The sequence below is a fragment of the Prionailurus viverrinus genome, unplaced genomic scaffold (assembly GCF_022837055.1).
Source record: "Prionailurus viverrinus isolate Anna unplaced genomic scaffold, UM_Priviv_1.0 scaffold_49, whole genome shotgun sequence".
In the NCBI taxonomy this organism is placed as follows: Eukaryota; Metazoa; Chordata; class Mammalia; order Carnivora; family Felidae; genus Prionailurus; species Prionailurus viverrinus.
The window spans coordinates 310,465-327,004 of record NW_025927612.1 but is presented as its reverse complement, the minus strand read 5'-3'; the positions used below and the strand labels follow the sequence as shown (position 1 = coordinate 327,004).

At 44.7% G+C, this 16,540-nt stretch overlaps 1 long non-coding RNA gene across 1 annotated transcript in view; it reads left to right on the top strand.

Moving 5' to 3' along the window:
- Positions 1-8,334: 8,334 nt before the first annotated feature.
- LOC125159307 (uncharacterized) overlaps positions 8,335-16,540 on the top strand; it is a 25,346-nt gene continuing 17,140 nt past the window's right edge. Inside the window, exon 1 of the long non-coding RNA XR_007149747.1 lies at positions 8,335-8,493. This is a non-coding gene — a long non-coding RNA (uncharacterized LOC125159307). The remainder of the gene's footprint in view (positions 8,494-16,540) is intronic.

The following is a 16,540-nucleotide window of genomic DNA, read 5'->3' as shown; positions in this document are numbered from 1 at the left end:
AGTTAAGCATTTGATCAACTCTAACAGCAGTTCACTGTGGGACTAAAGGCACCCGCCCTTTGTGGGTCTCAGACGAATGAGTTCTGACAGACAGTGGTTCTAGAACAAAACGTTGTAGCTTAAGATTTGATCTCGCTCCTAATTTCTGGGCCCAAGGCCAATTGTCAGTCACCACCTAGCTCGCACTTCTCTTCTCTGGCAGTGTGTTCTTTGTTTTGGTAAGTGTGGGTCTGGGGCCACTATGCAGTCTGTGGGCCACCTGCTTGGATGAGGGAGACAAGGACGAGCCGGGGAGTCCCACAGGCCTGTGGAGTCACAAATATCACTTAGAATGGTCTCCTGTGGATATGCCTCAAACCCACCCCCACCCCAATGAGGAGATCTCCCTCCCCTCCCCTAGGAGTAAAGGCTGAAAAGAGAACATGGGCAGGAAGGCGGGCCACCTGGGCATGAGGCTGGCCACGCTAGGTGAGGACTTGGGGACTATGGTTGATGTGCATGTGTGTGTTGCATGTTGGGGAATCTGGTGGAGGAAGTGAGTGGCTTTATGTACTCTCGATGTCGCTGATATTAGAACTAAGGACAGCAATTCTCCGTCACTTCTCCTGTCTGTCCCAAGGCACTCCAGACTTTTGAACTATAATGGGGTCCTATGGCAGTGGCATTTTCTTTCTTTCTTTCTTTCTTTCTTTCTTTCTTTCTTTCTTTCTTTCAATCTTTCTTTCTGTCCGTCTTTCTTTCTTTCAAAATGGTTTATTTATTTTTGAGAGAGACAGCGTGAGTGGGGAAAGGGCAGAGAGAAGAGAGCGACAGAGGATCCAAAGCGAGCTCTGTGCTGACAGCAGTGAGCCCGATGCGGGACTCAAACTCATGAACCACGAGATCATTACCTGAGCCAAAGTCGGATGCTCAACCGACTGAGCTACCCAGGCGCTCCAGCAGTGCCATTTTCTTAAAGACCCCCACCCCCCACCCCCATCTATTGTGGCCAATGAAAAGGCTCAGGTAGCCATGTTGAATTAGCGAGCCCTCAAAAAATACATGCGCATGACAATCCACAGATATCAGGGTGGGTGTCCCTTGGCCCTGATTCAAGTTAGGATCTGAGGGATGGAGGAAAGCCATTTCTTTGGTGCCTAAGGCATGACATGTTTCTCAAAGCTGTACTACCTGAAGATGAAGTGAAATGTAGAGGGCAGCAGGGCTCCCACGCTGCAGCGTCCAAGAAAGGGGGATTGTGAGGGCTATCTTCTCAGGGCTCCAGGGGCCCTGGGTCTTGCCTGGGGCCCTGAAGGCCAGTTTTAAGTACCCCCTCCAGGCAAGGGCAGGTGACGGGGTATCTGAGGGACCTTTGGAGGCAGAGAAGTGGTAAGAGGCGTGGCTGCCTTCTCTTTGCATCTCCAAGTGCCCCAACTGGAAAGAAGGTGGCCCAGAGGAGGTAGCTGGCATATTTTGTCAGCATAATCACACAGCCCAGCAGCAGGCCGGCAGCCCCACTGGCCACCGGTGCCCTTGCCTCCTCAGGCTGGGTCATTTTCCCACATTTGGGACCCCTTCTGCCACAGACACCCTCTCCAAGTGTCTCCCGCCTTGCCTCTGTTACTGCCTGCAACATCGTGGGCCACCTGTGTCTCACTCGCTGTCCTTAACCTCCTTGGGAGCTCCTCAGAGCCCAGGTAATCTCTCTTCCACCTGGAGGCACCATCTTCAGAAGCCTTGCCTTGGTGGTTTCTATTTCAGGACCCCGAGGCTTCAAGGTTGAGAACTGGCTCTCAGTCAGTGAGCACAGTTCCAAAGGTAGCGGGTGGGAGAGTGGTCACTGGTGACAAGATCTTTGATCAGCAGCTTGGCTGATGGAAACATATGTTCTAACCTAGAAAGTCCCGTGACTCAGGCCAGGGTGGCCCAGGAAGGGCCAGAGGCAGCTTCTGTGGCCACATGGTCAAGTGATGAAAGCCACCCTGCTGAGAAACCCTCTCAACTCCATTGCTTTGGTTACCAACTTTCCGAAAGTTACATTCCGTTCAGATCTCACGGTTCAAGGAAATACCAAAGGCACTTTGTAGCACTTTTCCACATTTCACTTTTACAAGCCCTCCCTTTACTGATTCTGCCTGTGGGTGGGGCTTAGAGAAGGCCTCTGAGCAGTTGACCTTGAATCTGAAGCCTGAAGGATGAATAGCAGGGGCAGGAGAGGATCCCGTAGAATTGGGATGCGCGTGCCAAAGCCTCATGGGTTACATACGCGGGGCCGAAATGAGGAATATGTTAGGAAACTGAGGCTCACGTCGGTGAATGCTGTGCCCGAGACGGCACCATCAGGGAGTGGCTCTGCTGTGTTGGATTTTGCGACAGAGTCCTGCTCTGCTCAGAGCTTCTGTCGCCAGCATCGTTACTTCATGACCCCACTGTCTTCCTGGAGAGATGCCCCTTTTACTTTTGCGACTGTAAGCTCGGCGAAGGCAGGGAATACATGGCTCCCTAAGGCACCCCCAGCTCCTAGCCGTTTGCGTCCTCAGGCTGGCTCGCATAGTAAGTATCGTTCAAAGACACTGACATTGGTGGGGCATCCGCTTTGGCCAGCCTGGGCTAGGGATTTGGGGCATAGACGTGGTGCTCGGAGTTTGGTGGGAGAGAAGGACTCTCTCAGCGACTACAGAGGTCCATTGGGAAATCTTGCCTGCAGTTGACCGTATCAGACTCACCCCCTGACTCCCGTCGGTTGGCACTGAGATGCTGGGCATCCATCCTTTCCCCACTCCCTCTCTGCACTGGACCTGCATCACCTCCTTTGCTCTTGTCCTCCCCGGGCCTTCTGCTGTGCCGATTACCCTTGGCCTTCGTACTTCCTTCTCCTCCACCTCCTACCTCAACTGAGGGGCCACCACCTTACGCTCCATCTCTTGTCCCACGTACCATGGGGGCAAAAGAAAGGGCTGGTACCCTCTTTGCCCTACAGTGTTACTTCCTGTACCTGCATTCCTCCACCCACGTGTGAAATCTGGCCCTTCTAGGCTCACCTCATCTAGTTAAATCCATCTCGAGTGTCCCTGTTGTTTGTGTCTAGCCTCTCCTCCTACAGCTGCCTTGCTTCCCTGCTGTAAAGGGCACAGCCCTGGGCCTACCGCCCTTCCCCCACACCCCAACCTCTTCTGCCTAGGTGCCTTCTCTGGGCCCGTACCTCCTCCTTCCACCCTCCCACCCACCCTTGCTCCTCTACAATCCCTTGAGCTTGATGCGAGCCGGTGCCGGTCCCTGCCTCCACCCACCTTTGCCCAGCCCTTTCCAGGCTCCCTTTCTTCACTGCCTGGGATTCCAGGGTTGCTTCTCTGACGACCTCCTCAGCATCTCTGCCTCCCATGTGCCTGGTCATTCATCCCAGTTATTGAGCACCAACTGTGTGCCAGGTGTTCTGCTCGCTGTTGGGATACAGCGGGGACCCGGGATCGATCAGCTCCCTGCCCTCGTGGATGTCATAATCTAGACATTGAAAAGTAAGCCCACAGTTACATGTATGGTTAGAAAGGGTGATAGCTGCTATGTAGGAAAATGCCAGGCACCTGAGATTAGAAAAGAGTCCAAATGTAGCCTAGGAGAAGAGGGAGGCGAAAAAGGGATGCTGAGGAAGTGACCTTTGTGCTACAACCTGCAGAAAGGGGAGGAGAAGCGCCCCCATCTTTTGAGTATTAGCCTGCTGGAGCCATGTGCTCAGCTGTCTCTAGCCAGGGGCCAAATCATGATTTGTATTTTGTATTTTTGTAGCCTTTTGGTACATACCTAATGGTGCAATTGCTGGATCATAGAGTAGTTCTATGTTTAGTTTTTTTCGAGAAACCTCCATACTGTTCTGTAGAGTGGCTGCACTGGTTTGCATTCCCACCAACAGGGCAAACGGGTTCTCCTTTCTCAACATCCTTGCCAACATCTGTTGTTTCCTGTGTCGTTAATTTTAGCCATTCTGTCAGGGCCATTTGGAATGTCACTGACACAGGAAACTACTCGTGAGGGTCTCATTCGGTGTGCCAGTGGGTGGTTTAGGCATGGGCATGGGTGGATGCATGGTCTGTGGGGTCTAAAGCTTATGCAGTTTGGAGGGCCTTCTGTAAGAAAAAGAATGTAAAATTATAGCGATGAAATTGTTAGGGCCCATCTCAGCACCTGGAGCTTAGACAGTCAGCAGTGGAGGTAGTAGGAGTTCAGCCTTACTAGGCCAAGATCCAGGTGTTGGCGTGGCCACGTTCCCTCTGGAGCCTCTAGGAGAGAATCTATTTTCCCGGTCTTTTCCGGCTTCTGGAGCCACATTCCTTGGCTCGTGGCTCCTTCTTCCATTATCAAAGCCAGCAGCAGAGCATATTCAAATCCCTCTCTGCTTCCATCACGTTGCCTTCTTAACTTCTGTCTTTCAAATCACCGTCTTCTAAGGTGATCCACATGGTTGCAGTTCGGGCCCACCTAGATGATCCAGGATCACCTCCCCATCTCAAGTCCTTAATTCAATCACATCTTTAGTGCTTTTTTGTTTGTTTGTTTGTTTGTTTGTTTGTTTTTGTTGCCATCTAAGGTCACATTCACAGGTTCCAGGGATTAGAACGTGAGGATTTCTGGCTGGGCGGAGGGGAGGAGCTACCACATGTTTACTGGCCTTGGCCACATGGGCCCTGAGCGTACAGGAGGGACGGAAGCTTGGGCGCATGGCCAGGGCAGAGCCTGCCCCCTCTGGAAAATTCTGCTCTCTGCCAGGATTTACAGCGCAATTCAAAAGGAATGTAAGAATCGGGGAACAGGCCGAGAAGATTTAATCCCTGTAACAGCTGAGCCCCATGTACCTAGAAGTTAATTATGCATATTTGGGAATAGGGAAGGATTGGGAAGGCCCTGGCCCAGCTGGAATCCAATGACCTCAGAATCACATTCCATGGAAGGAAAGGCCACCGCAGTCACCTAACAGGGATGAAGTTGGTGAACGGATCAGTCCACTGGGGACGGCTTAGGGGCTCAGACAGGCTTGGGGGAGGCCTCTCGTAACCGGCTTATTACCTGTTTAAGTTGCTTTTCCTGCTTCCTTGGGTTAGTAAGCATTAAGCAATGTCTACTTGGGTACCAAAACGGAGGCCCCTTTTTGATCTCAAAAGGGCTCTGTGCACCCTCTACAGTTTGTCCCCCCTGTCAGCTTCAGGTTCTCTCTGCCACCCTGGTTCAAGGCTCGAGGGTCTTTTCTTCTACCTCCTTTCCTCTTGCTGTTTGGCTGATTCGACTTTCCCGTGTGTCACCCTCTCCATCTCACTTTGCTCACGTGTCCCCCCTCTGTCCCCCGGACCACTGTGACGGTCTCCTCTGGCTTGCCTAGCCTCCAAGGTCAGTCTCCCTCAAAGCCCTCGCCGCCCAGGAGCAAAGAGGTCCTTGACAAGTGTGAGCCGCATCTTGCCCTCACACTTAAAGCTGCCCGGTAGCCCCTTGCTGCCGCCAGCAGAGAGGCCAAGGCTGGCAGTAGGACTGGCCCCAACTCCCCAGCTCTGGAGGCCAGAAGTCTGAGATTGACATGTGGGCAGGGTTGGCTCCTTCTGAGAACTTTGAGGGAGAGTCTGCTTCTCCCTGTTTGGGTGGTAGCAGCAATCCTAGGCATTCTTTGGTTTGTGGCCATTTAACTCAACTCTCTTGCCCCCGCTTTCGCACGGTCTTCTCCTGCGTTTCTGTGTGTGTCTTTCTCCTCTTCTACATCTTATGTGGACACTGGTCATTGGGTTTACGGTCCACCCTAATCCAGAGTGACCACATATTGATATCCTTTACTTAATCACATCTGTAAAGACCGTATGCTCAAGTAAGCTCACATACACAGCTTCCGCGTGGACACGTCTTTGGGGGAACCACCCTTCAACTCTGTCACAGGTGTGTGAGTTTTCTTTTTCTTAATTTTTTTTTTTTCTCAACGTTTATTTATTTTTGGGACAGAGAGAGACAGAGCATGAACGGGGGAGGGGCAGAGAGAGAGAGGGAGACACAGAATCGGAAACAGGCTCCAGGCTCTGAGCCATCCGCCCAGAGCCTGACGCGGGGCTCGAACCCACGGACCGCGAGATCGTGACCTGGCTGAAGTGGGACGCTCAACCGACGGCGCCACCCAGGCGCCCCGTGAGTTTTCTGATCTGCATAACAAATGACCAAAAACTTAGTGGCTTAAAACAGCACACATTCATTATCTCCCCCCAGTCTCCCCGGCGTATAAGTGTGGGTGTACCTGGTCCTCTGCTCAGGATGCCATCAGGCTGTGATCCACCTGCTGGCTGGCCGTGTTCTCATCTGAATGTGCAGGCTCAGTGCTCCTGGAAGCAGCCCCTAAGTAAGGATGGATGGAAGGAAGTCTGAATTTTTAAAAAATCACCATTAAAGAACCTAAAGCAGTATTCAAACGTTTCCCAGAAAAAAATAGGCTCCAGGTATTAAAAAAAAAAAAAAAATCCCCGAGATCTCAAGGATTTCCTAACTTGTACAAACTGTTCAAGCTACAAGAAAATGAGGGAAATCTACCAATTCTTTATGTTTTATTTTATATTTGAGAGACACAGAGAGAGAGAGAGAGAGAGAGTGAGAGAGAGCACAGGACGGGCAGAGAGACAGAAACAGAATCTGAAGCAAGCTCCAGGCTTGGAGCTGTCAGCACAGAGCCTGACGCGGGGCTCCAACCCATGAGCCGTGAGATCATGACCTGAGCCGGAGTCGGATGCTTAATGGACTGAGCCACCCAGGTGCCTCCCAAAATGTATTTTGATGAATATAGTATAACATAAAAAGTATAGGAAGTGTAGGAATTTATAGGTAAAAAATGCTAAAGAAATTATTAGCAACTTGAATTCAGCAACCCCAACCACCGGTTTGTACATTTTAGAAGGATGACTTGTTTGGTGTATGAATGATATCTCAATGAAGTTGCTATGAAAACATTGAATCCAGAAGTATATTAAGCACACACACGCGTGCGCACACACACACACCCACACACACCCACACACATTGCACACACACACGCACACACACACACACATTACAACTGAATAAGATATATCCCACGAACACAAGGATGGTTCAGCGTCAGAAAAAAATATATCATCGTCATTCAATGAATATCAAATTAAAAGAGAAAAATCATATTATCATCTCAATAGATCCAGAAAAGGGATTCGATATAAAACAATACTTATACCTGATGAAAAGTCTTACCAAACTAAGAATGGAGACACCTTCCTTAACCTAATAAAGATTAGCTACCAAAAAGCCGACCGCAGCATCGTATCTGTTAGAGAATAAATTCCCTCTGTCTGCTACCACCGCTGCTGTTTGCCTTTGCACTGGAAGTACCAATGCAATGAGAAAAAGAAATGAGCAGGATGGAGATTTTACAAAAGGAGACTAAATTACCAGCATTTGAAAACTATTGAATTATGGAGTCTATATTACAAAAAAGACAGAAGAGAATCAATCAACAACTTGTTAAAATTAATAACAACTGCACCAAGGTAGCCAGATAGAAGATCAGCATATATACATCATTAGTATTCTTTTTTTTTTTTTTTTTAAATTTCAATTTTACTTAGTTAACATACAGCAATATTGGATTTGGTTTCAGGGGTAGAATTCAGTGGTTCATCACTTACATACAACACCTGGGGCTCATCACAACACATGTGCTCCTTAATGCCCGTCACCCATCTAGCCCGAGATCTCCCACCCACCTCCCTCCATCAACCCTCAGATTGTTCTCTGTCATTAAAAGTCTCTTGTTGTGGCCAGGATCAAAGAGGTTTTTGCCTGCTTCCTCCTCGAGGAATCTTGATGGCTTCTTGTCTTACATTTAGGTCTTTCAAAGACCTAAATGTAAGACAAGAAGCCATCAAAAATTTTGAGTTTATTTTTTGTGTCTGGTGTAAGAAAGTGGCCCAGGTTCATTTTTTTTCTGCATGTCGCTGTCCAGTTTTCCCAGCACCGCTTGCTGAAGAGACTGTCTTTATTCCACTGGATATTCTTTCCTGCTTTGTCAAAGATGAGCTGGCCACATGTTTGTGGGTCCCTTTCTGCGTTCTCTATTCTGTTCCACCGATCTGAGTGTCTGTTTTTGTGCCAGTACCATACTGTCTTGATGATTACAGCTTTGTAATACAGCTGGAAGTCTGGGATTGTGTTGGCTCCTGCTTTGGTTTTTCTTTTTCAAGATATCTTTGGCTATTCGGGGTCTTTTGTGGTTCCATACAAATTTTAGGATTGTTTGTTCTAGCTCTGTGAAGAATGCCGGTGTTATTTTGATAGGGATTGCACTGAGTACGTAGATTGCTTTGGGTAGTATTGACATTTTAACAATATTTGTTCTTCCTATCCAGGAGCACGGAATCTTTTTCCATTTTTTGGTGTCTTCTTCAATTTCTTTCATACGCTTTCTATAGTTTTCAGTGGATAGATTTTGGTTAGATTTCTTTGGCTAGATTTATTCCTAGGTATTCTGTGTTTTTTGGTGCAATTGTACATGGGATCAATTCCTTGATTTCTCTTTCTGTTGCTTCATTGTGGGTGTATAGGAATGCAACCGATTTCTGCACATCGATTTCATATCCTAGAACTGCTGAATTCATGAATCAGTTCTAGCAGTTTTTTGGCGGAATCCTTTGGGTTTTCCATATAGAGTATCATGTCATCTGCGAAGAGTGAAAGTTTGACCTCCTCCCGGCCAATTTGGATGCCTTTTATTTCTTTGTGTTGTCTTATTGCAGAGGCTAAGACTTCCAATACTATGTTGAATAACTGTGGTGAGAGTGGGCACCCCTGTCTTGTTCCTGACCTTAGGGGGAAAGCTGTCAGTTTTTCCCCACTGAGGATGATATTAGCATTGGGTCTTTCATATATGGCTTTTATGATCGAGGTATGATCCTCCTATCCCTACTTGCTTTGTTTCCATTTCTTTTCTTCCCCTCCCCTTCCCACGTGTTCATCTGCTTTGCCTCTTAAATTCCACATATGAGTGAAATCATATGGTAGAGGTCTTTCTCTGACTGAGTTGTTTCATTGAGCATAAGATAAATCATTCATCTTCTTAAATACTACCAATCACCTAGTAGAAAACGAGACAGAGACAAAGGAGATACAATTCACAAGAGCGATACCAATGACAAGGTATCTGGGAGTCAACCTAACAGAAAATGTGCAACACCTTCATGGAGGTAATTATCAAAATTAAGTGAAGGATGTAAAAGTCCGCCTAAGTAAATATTTGAAGAGACATACTATACTCATGAAAGAGGAAGCTTGGCATTGCAAACATGACAATTTTTATCCAAATTGATCTCTGAATTAAATATAAATTCAATAGATTTGTGGGAAGCTAACAAACAGATCCTAAAATTTATATGGATGAGTAAAGTGGTAAAGATCGTACAGAATGTTTTTCAAAAGAATGAAGAAGAGTATTTGCCTTACCAGATAGTAAGAAATTTCTCAGCTCGAGTAATTAAAGCAGCCTGGTATTGGCTCAGAAAAAGGAAGAGACGTTTCCATACCTCGTATATGACAGAGGAGGCATCAAGAGTAAGTAGGGAAGGAGAGTGTCCTCAATAAACGATGATGGGACAATTCAGTGCTCCACACGGACGAAAAATAAAACACATTCTTATCTTACTCTATTGTCAAAAATCACTTCCAGAGGAGTTAAATATATAAAGGTGAAAACCAAAATTCCAATACCATTGAAATAAAATACAAGACAGATGGCCTTGTAGTAGGAAATTTTCTGAAACGTTCTTAAATGAGACATAAGAAGCACAGAGGCAAAGAGATACATTTCACTACGTCAAAATTAAAAATCGTATTGATGAAAGTCACCATTAACATGGCTTATAACAAAATGACAGACTGGAAGAAGACATTACTGAAGTATACACCAGACAAAGAATTCACTTCAAGCCTGAATGAAGAACTCCTACAGATCAGGAGGAAAGTGACAAACCATACAACGGAAAAAATAGGCTAAGATATAAGCAGAAAAGTCACTGAAGAAGAAATGAAAATAGCCAATACATCTGTGAAAAGATATTAGATATGATTAGATATCATAGGAATATAAGTTAAAATATGAACAAGTTACCATTTGTATTCCCTAAGTTGACCACATAAGTTTATTTTTTTCAAATTTTAAGTTTATTTACATATATTGAGAGAGAGCAAGCACAAGTGGGAGAAGGCCAGACAGATTGTGACAGAGAGAGAGAGAGAGAGAGAGAGAGAGAGAGAATCAGAAGGAGGCTCCTTGCACTATCAGCCCAAGCCCTATGCAGGGCTTGATTTCACAGACTGCGAGATCAGGACCTGAGTTGAAATCAAGAGTCTTAAATATGGAGAACAAACAGAGGGTTACTGGAGGGAGGGGTTGTGGGAGGGGGGATGGGCTAAATGGGTAATGGGCGTTAAGGAATCTACTCCTGAAATCATCGTTGCACTGTATGCTAACTAACTTGGATGTAAATTAAAAAAAAAAAGAGTCTGCCACTTAACCAACTGAGCCACCCAGGTACCCCGCCGAAAGAAATGTCAAATGCTGGCCGAGTGCATGGAAGATGGCATTTTCTTACATTTCTGAGGGAGGATGTAAATTGATAGAACCATTCTGGAGAACAATTTGACAATAAAAAGTAAGATAAGAGCAAATGCTATGATACACACTTGAGAAACTCTTGTCCATTTACACATGGAGACATATGCATGGATTTGCACTGAGGCATTTTTAAAATAATAGGGCGAAATTGGAAACAATCTAAACATCCGTCTGGAAGAGAATAGATGAATAAGACATGTTTTAATTATATGATGAAATGCTGCACAGAGATCCATTCGTTCAAGTGTATTCCAGTCAGTGAATAAAATAAAGTCTGTGTCCTCATGGAGCAGATACTCTGAAGGAAGGAGGCAGACAATGAACATGTATGTATAGATTATCAGAGGGTGGTAAGTTTATCCTTCAAAGCAGCAATCCCACTTCTAAGGATGTACTCTTAAGATAGGCATTTAGCGATATGAAAAGACATATACACAGTGTTACTTATTGCAGCTTTGTACTTGAAAAATATTGGAAAGTTGGAAACTACCCCCATGTCTAAATACGGAAGAGCGATTGAACAGGCTATGGTATATACATGCAATAGAAGACTGAGCAGCTATAAACAAGAATGAGGACGTTCTCTGTGAATTGATATGGAGTGGTTTTATAGGGGTCATCGTTGAGTGGAAAGGGCAAAGTGGAAAGATCATCTATAGTGTGGTGTCCTTTGTGTAATAAAGACGGGGAAGTAAGGAAAAACACACACATCTGCTAGTCATTACAAAAAGAAACACGGAAAGGATAACCCAGAAAACAAAGAAGTTGGTTACCTACAAGGGATGGGGAAAATGGAGCAGGAGTACAAGAGGGAGTTGTATTTCTCCGAGTATGCCTTTTTGATTAGTTTCGACTTTTGTGAGCATGTGAATGTTCTTCATATTCAGGCAGAAAAATCAATGGGAATGGGAAGGGGAAAAAGCTTAAAACTGCAAGCAAATGAACCTAATTGTCTATCGAGTGCAAACTATAATCACATTGAAAGGGAAAGAAAACACCAAGCAACTCGTAAAAGCTATTTTTGAAAACTCTTTTCTTAACGTGTATTTGTTTTTGAGAGGGGAGAGGGGCAGAGAGAGAGAGAGAGAGAGAGAGAGAGAGGATCCATAGCGGGCTCTGTGCTGACAGCGAAAAGCCCGATGCAGGGCTCAAACTCACGAACCGTGAGATCATGACCTGAGCCGAAACCAAGAGTCAGACGCTTAAATGACTGAGCCCCCCCCCCAGGCACCCCAAACTCTTTTTAAAGCTTATTTGATGACCTACTCTCAGTCTTGGGTAAGGTCGCAGAGGCAAGGGGGACTGCCCAGAGATTCCAAGCTCTCAGTGGGTTTGTTTTTGGCACTGGGGAGTTTGAAGCAATTTTGAAACTATCTCTGATGTATTGTAGGATTGGGCAAGTGAGTAAATGTTGGGAGCCAGGGTTCTCACGGGGGAAGAATGGAGATACAAATATGAAATGGCGGAAGACAAGAAAGAAGCCTGTGGACATATATGTTAACTAACCAGAATTGAAAGAAAAACTTGAAAACAAGAAAAAGCCTGTGGGGAGGGCTTTGGAATGAAGGGATAGACGTGTATGTGTGGATATGTGCATATGTATATGTAAATGTAAATAATGTATGTGTGTATACTTTGAGGTACATGCATACATTTCTCAGCTCCTGCCGCTGAAAAGGCCCACCCAAGCAATCACATCTTGGTCCCTATTACTACTCCTCACTGAAAGAAACCAGGGATCCTCAGAAAAATGGCTAATCTCAGAACTGGGGCAGAAAGTACGGAAGGGCTCAAAAAATGATAGTGGTGTGTAAAAGGGACACTGGAAGTAGCTTCAATGAGCTTACACTGGCTAAATCTGGGACAGTTTGAGCATCAGATAATAAAGGACAGTAATGAATTACAAACCATTGAAAAATGGAAACTTCTGAGTGCAAACCAATAATCAAGAGATAAACGAATAAATGAATGCTTATTTTTGCTTTTGTTTCCCTTGCCTCAGGAGACACCTAGAAAGAAGTTGCTGTGGCCGCTGTCAGAGAAATTACTGCCTGCGCTGCTCTCTTCTAGGAGCTTTATGGTTTCAGGTCTCACATTTAGGTCTTTAATCCATTCTGAGTTTATTTTTGTGGCTGGTGATAGAAAGTGGTCCAGTTTCATTCTTTTGCTGTAGCTGACCAGTTTTTCCAACACCATTTGTTGAAAAGACTGTCTTTTGTCCATTGGATATTCTTTCCTGCTTTGTCAAAGATGAATTGACCATATAATCGTGGGCTTATATCTGAGTTCTTTATTCTGAAAAACGCTATTGGTATTTGAATAGAAATTGCGTTAAATCTGTAGGCTGCTTTGAGTAATACAGCCATTTTAACAGTATTTGTTCTTCCAATCCATGGACTAGAATATCCTTCCATCTCTTTGTGTCATCTCCAATTTCTTTCATCAGTGTTTTGCAGTTTTCAGAGTATAGGTCTTTCACCTCCTTGCTTAAGTTTATTCCTAGGTATTTTATTATGTTTGGCACAATTGTAAATGGATTGTTTCCTTAATTTCTTTTTCTGCTTCTTCTTTATTAGCGTATAGAAATATACAGAAATCTGTGTATTGGTTTTATATCCTGCACGTGGTCACATTTTTTCCCTTTCTCCTTTGTTTGTGTGCATGAGGAACCAATTGGGGTCCATATGTGGAACGAGATGATTTTAAGTGTCTTTTAATCTGCAGGTTCTCCTTCTGGCTCTACTTTTTTCTTGCAACTTATTTGTTGAGAAAGTCGTTTTGTTTGGACTGTAGAGTTTCCACGGTCTGAATGTTGCTGAATGCATCTCTGTGCATGCAGAGTTCCTCTGAACTTCATATTTCTTGTAAATTAGTAGTTGGAATCAGAGGGCTGACCATATTTGGGTTCTATATATATATATATATATATATATATATATATACATATATATATGTATATATATATATATATATATTTTTTGGTAGCAATACCAATTCATATGTGGAGTTGGGAGACCTTAACGTACCTCTCTGAGTAATTGGCAGATGAAGCACACAAAATGTCGGTAAGGATGTGAGTTTGAACCATTGGTAGCTTAATCTAATGAGCAAGTACAGAACATTGCACCCAACTGCAGACTGCACATTCTTTTGGGCACACATGGAAACTTTACACAAAACTGACCATGTGCTGGGACCTAAAGCAAGTCCCCAGATGTTTCAAAGGATCAAGATTACTCAGAGCATGACCTCTGACCACAGTGTAATTGAGCTGGAAACCCATGAGCAAGGGGGGAAAAAGAACAAAACAGCAGCTTCTGACATTTGCACGCTGGCCGAGCGCTCACAGCCAGGCAATGTTGTTCTCGTACTGGACACAAACAATCTCACAGAATACCGAACCTCAGACAAGGTTGCTCTGAGATCGTGATGAAAAGAGATGAAGCAAGGCTACTTCGTACATTTTTCTCAGCACAGATAAAGCCAAGGTCAATGTGCGCCCCACAAATACCAAACACCTCCCTCCTGCTTGGCTAATATGGCTGCCTGCTGCTGGTGTCCCAATCACAGCTTTAGCCTTGCTATAGTCTGCCCTCCCGGTAAAGGAGATTTATTGAGAGCTTCGATCACAGAATTGCCTTTGCTTTCTGACAGCATCTAGAGCAAACCCTTGCCTCCTTGGACTCTCCCCAAGATCACACAAAGCCCAGATGTTACAGTAGGTTCTGTCTAATACACTCTTTCTGAGATACCCCTCGGTTCTGCATGGTGTGCTCTCCCTCAGTGCAGAGTAATTGGCCCAACTTGTTCACCTATGGACGGGTTCCCCAGGGGTCTTTGGCAGCAGAGAATTGACACTCATAGCAAAAAGATAACGAGAAAAACCCTCACATGTTTAGAAAGGAAGAAATAAATGTTTAAATAACCTATGGTTCAAAGACAACAACATGATGGAAATTAGGAAATAGTTTATTGAATGATTAAAACATTACTACACACGTGAATCAGTAAGCGGTCTGACAGGAAGCACACGGCACACGCAAGCTAAGTAATTTGAGGAGAGTCACATAAAGGGGTTGGGATGGCTTTGTAATGTGTCAACTGAACTACGCTTCCCAGAATTCCCTTTCGTCTAGGTTTCGGTTCAGGTGGGCCATAGGAGAGATTCTGATGGAAGGTTTGGAGAAGAGAAGGGAAATGCATGGAACTGAGAACGTTCTAATAAAGAGAAGATTGAAGGAACAAAATAACAAGACCAATACAAATAGCACGATATAACAAATGGATCAAAGGCTTGGACAGACATTTTTTTGTTTTTTTGTTTTTTTTTTTACAGTAGAAGAAACCCAAATGGTGTACAAATATAAGCGCTCAACTTCATTTATCATTACAGAGCTTAATGCCACTGGGAGATAGTACACACCCACCAGATTGGTGGAAACTAAAAAGTCTGATGATTCTAAGAGTTGGCAAGGCCATGGAACAGGCAAGCTTTCACATACTGCTGATGGGAGTGTGTGTTGGAAAACTGGCTGGCATTTTGTAGAAAAAATGAAGGCGAGCTTCTTCGAGGAGCCAGCATTTCAATACCAAGTGTACAAATTCTGGAGAAACTTGTGTACCCTGGCACCAAGAAGCAAGTGTAAATGGTTGCGATGGGTTCACCAGTGGCCTCCCAAAAGATATGTGCGCATTCTAACCCCCAGACCCTGTTAATGTGATCTTATTTGGAAAAAGGGTCTTTGCAGTTGCGATTAATTTAAGGATCTTGAGATTATCTTAGGATGTGTGGGTAAGCCCTAAATCCAGTGACAAGTGGATACCTCACAAGAGAAAGGCAAAGGGAAATTAGAGATAGACAGAAGAGGAGAAGGCTATGTGATCGGACAGGCAGAGGTGGAAGTGATGTGACTTCAGCACCCAGGACTGACTCCCACAGCCACCAGAAACTGGAAGAGGCAAGGAGGGATTTTCCCCTAGATCTTTCAGGGGGAGCACAGCCCTCCTGACACTTTGATCTTGGACTTCTGGCCTCCAGAACCGAGACAGTGAATTTCTGTTCTTGTAAACCACCATGTTTGTGGTGCTTTGTTATGGCAGCCACAGGAAACTAATACAATGGCTTGCCACAGAATTTGTGTGCCGAAAACAGCCCAGATATCCAGCAGGGATAGAATAGATAAATAACACTATGGTAAAGTTATGCCATGGAATACTCTATTAGAACACAAAGGAATAAACTCCCTATACACTACAGCATGTTTAAATTTTAAGCACACACCACTGAGTGAAAGGAACAAGACATAGAAGGATACATGTATTAGAATTGCATTTATGTAAAGTTTAAAAACAGGCAAAAAGTAAACCATGTTATTTATGGATGGATGGATGTTTACGTGGCAAAACTCTGATGAAAAGAAGGAAAGGGTTACCATAGAAGTTAGGGAGTTGATTGTGGGGAGATGCGCTGGGGCTGGAGAGTGGGGCTCTAGTTCTTGATCTGGGGATGGTTACAAGAGTATGTTCTTTTATGTAAAGTACAGGAAATGCATGCAAACCAGATAGGATTTACACCTGTCTCTGCGTCTGTGCTGTACCTCACAATCTGACAGGTTAAAACATGAAAAAGCAGAATTAAAATGATGGCTATTTGCAGATGATATGTCTTCTATATCTGGAAAATCCAATGAGAATCTGCTCTTAAAAAATGTTACAAGGACTTGTAAGAGGAATACAGTAAGTAGGCCAGGACAAAATCATTGAGACAAATGACAAGTTAGAAGACATAATAAAAGAAAAGTCCCCGCTTAACAAAAAGGAAATAAAGTATGTAGAAACAAGTTTAAGAACTATGCAGGATGGGGCGCCTGGGTGGCTCAGTCGGTTAAGCGGCCGACTTCGGCTCAG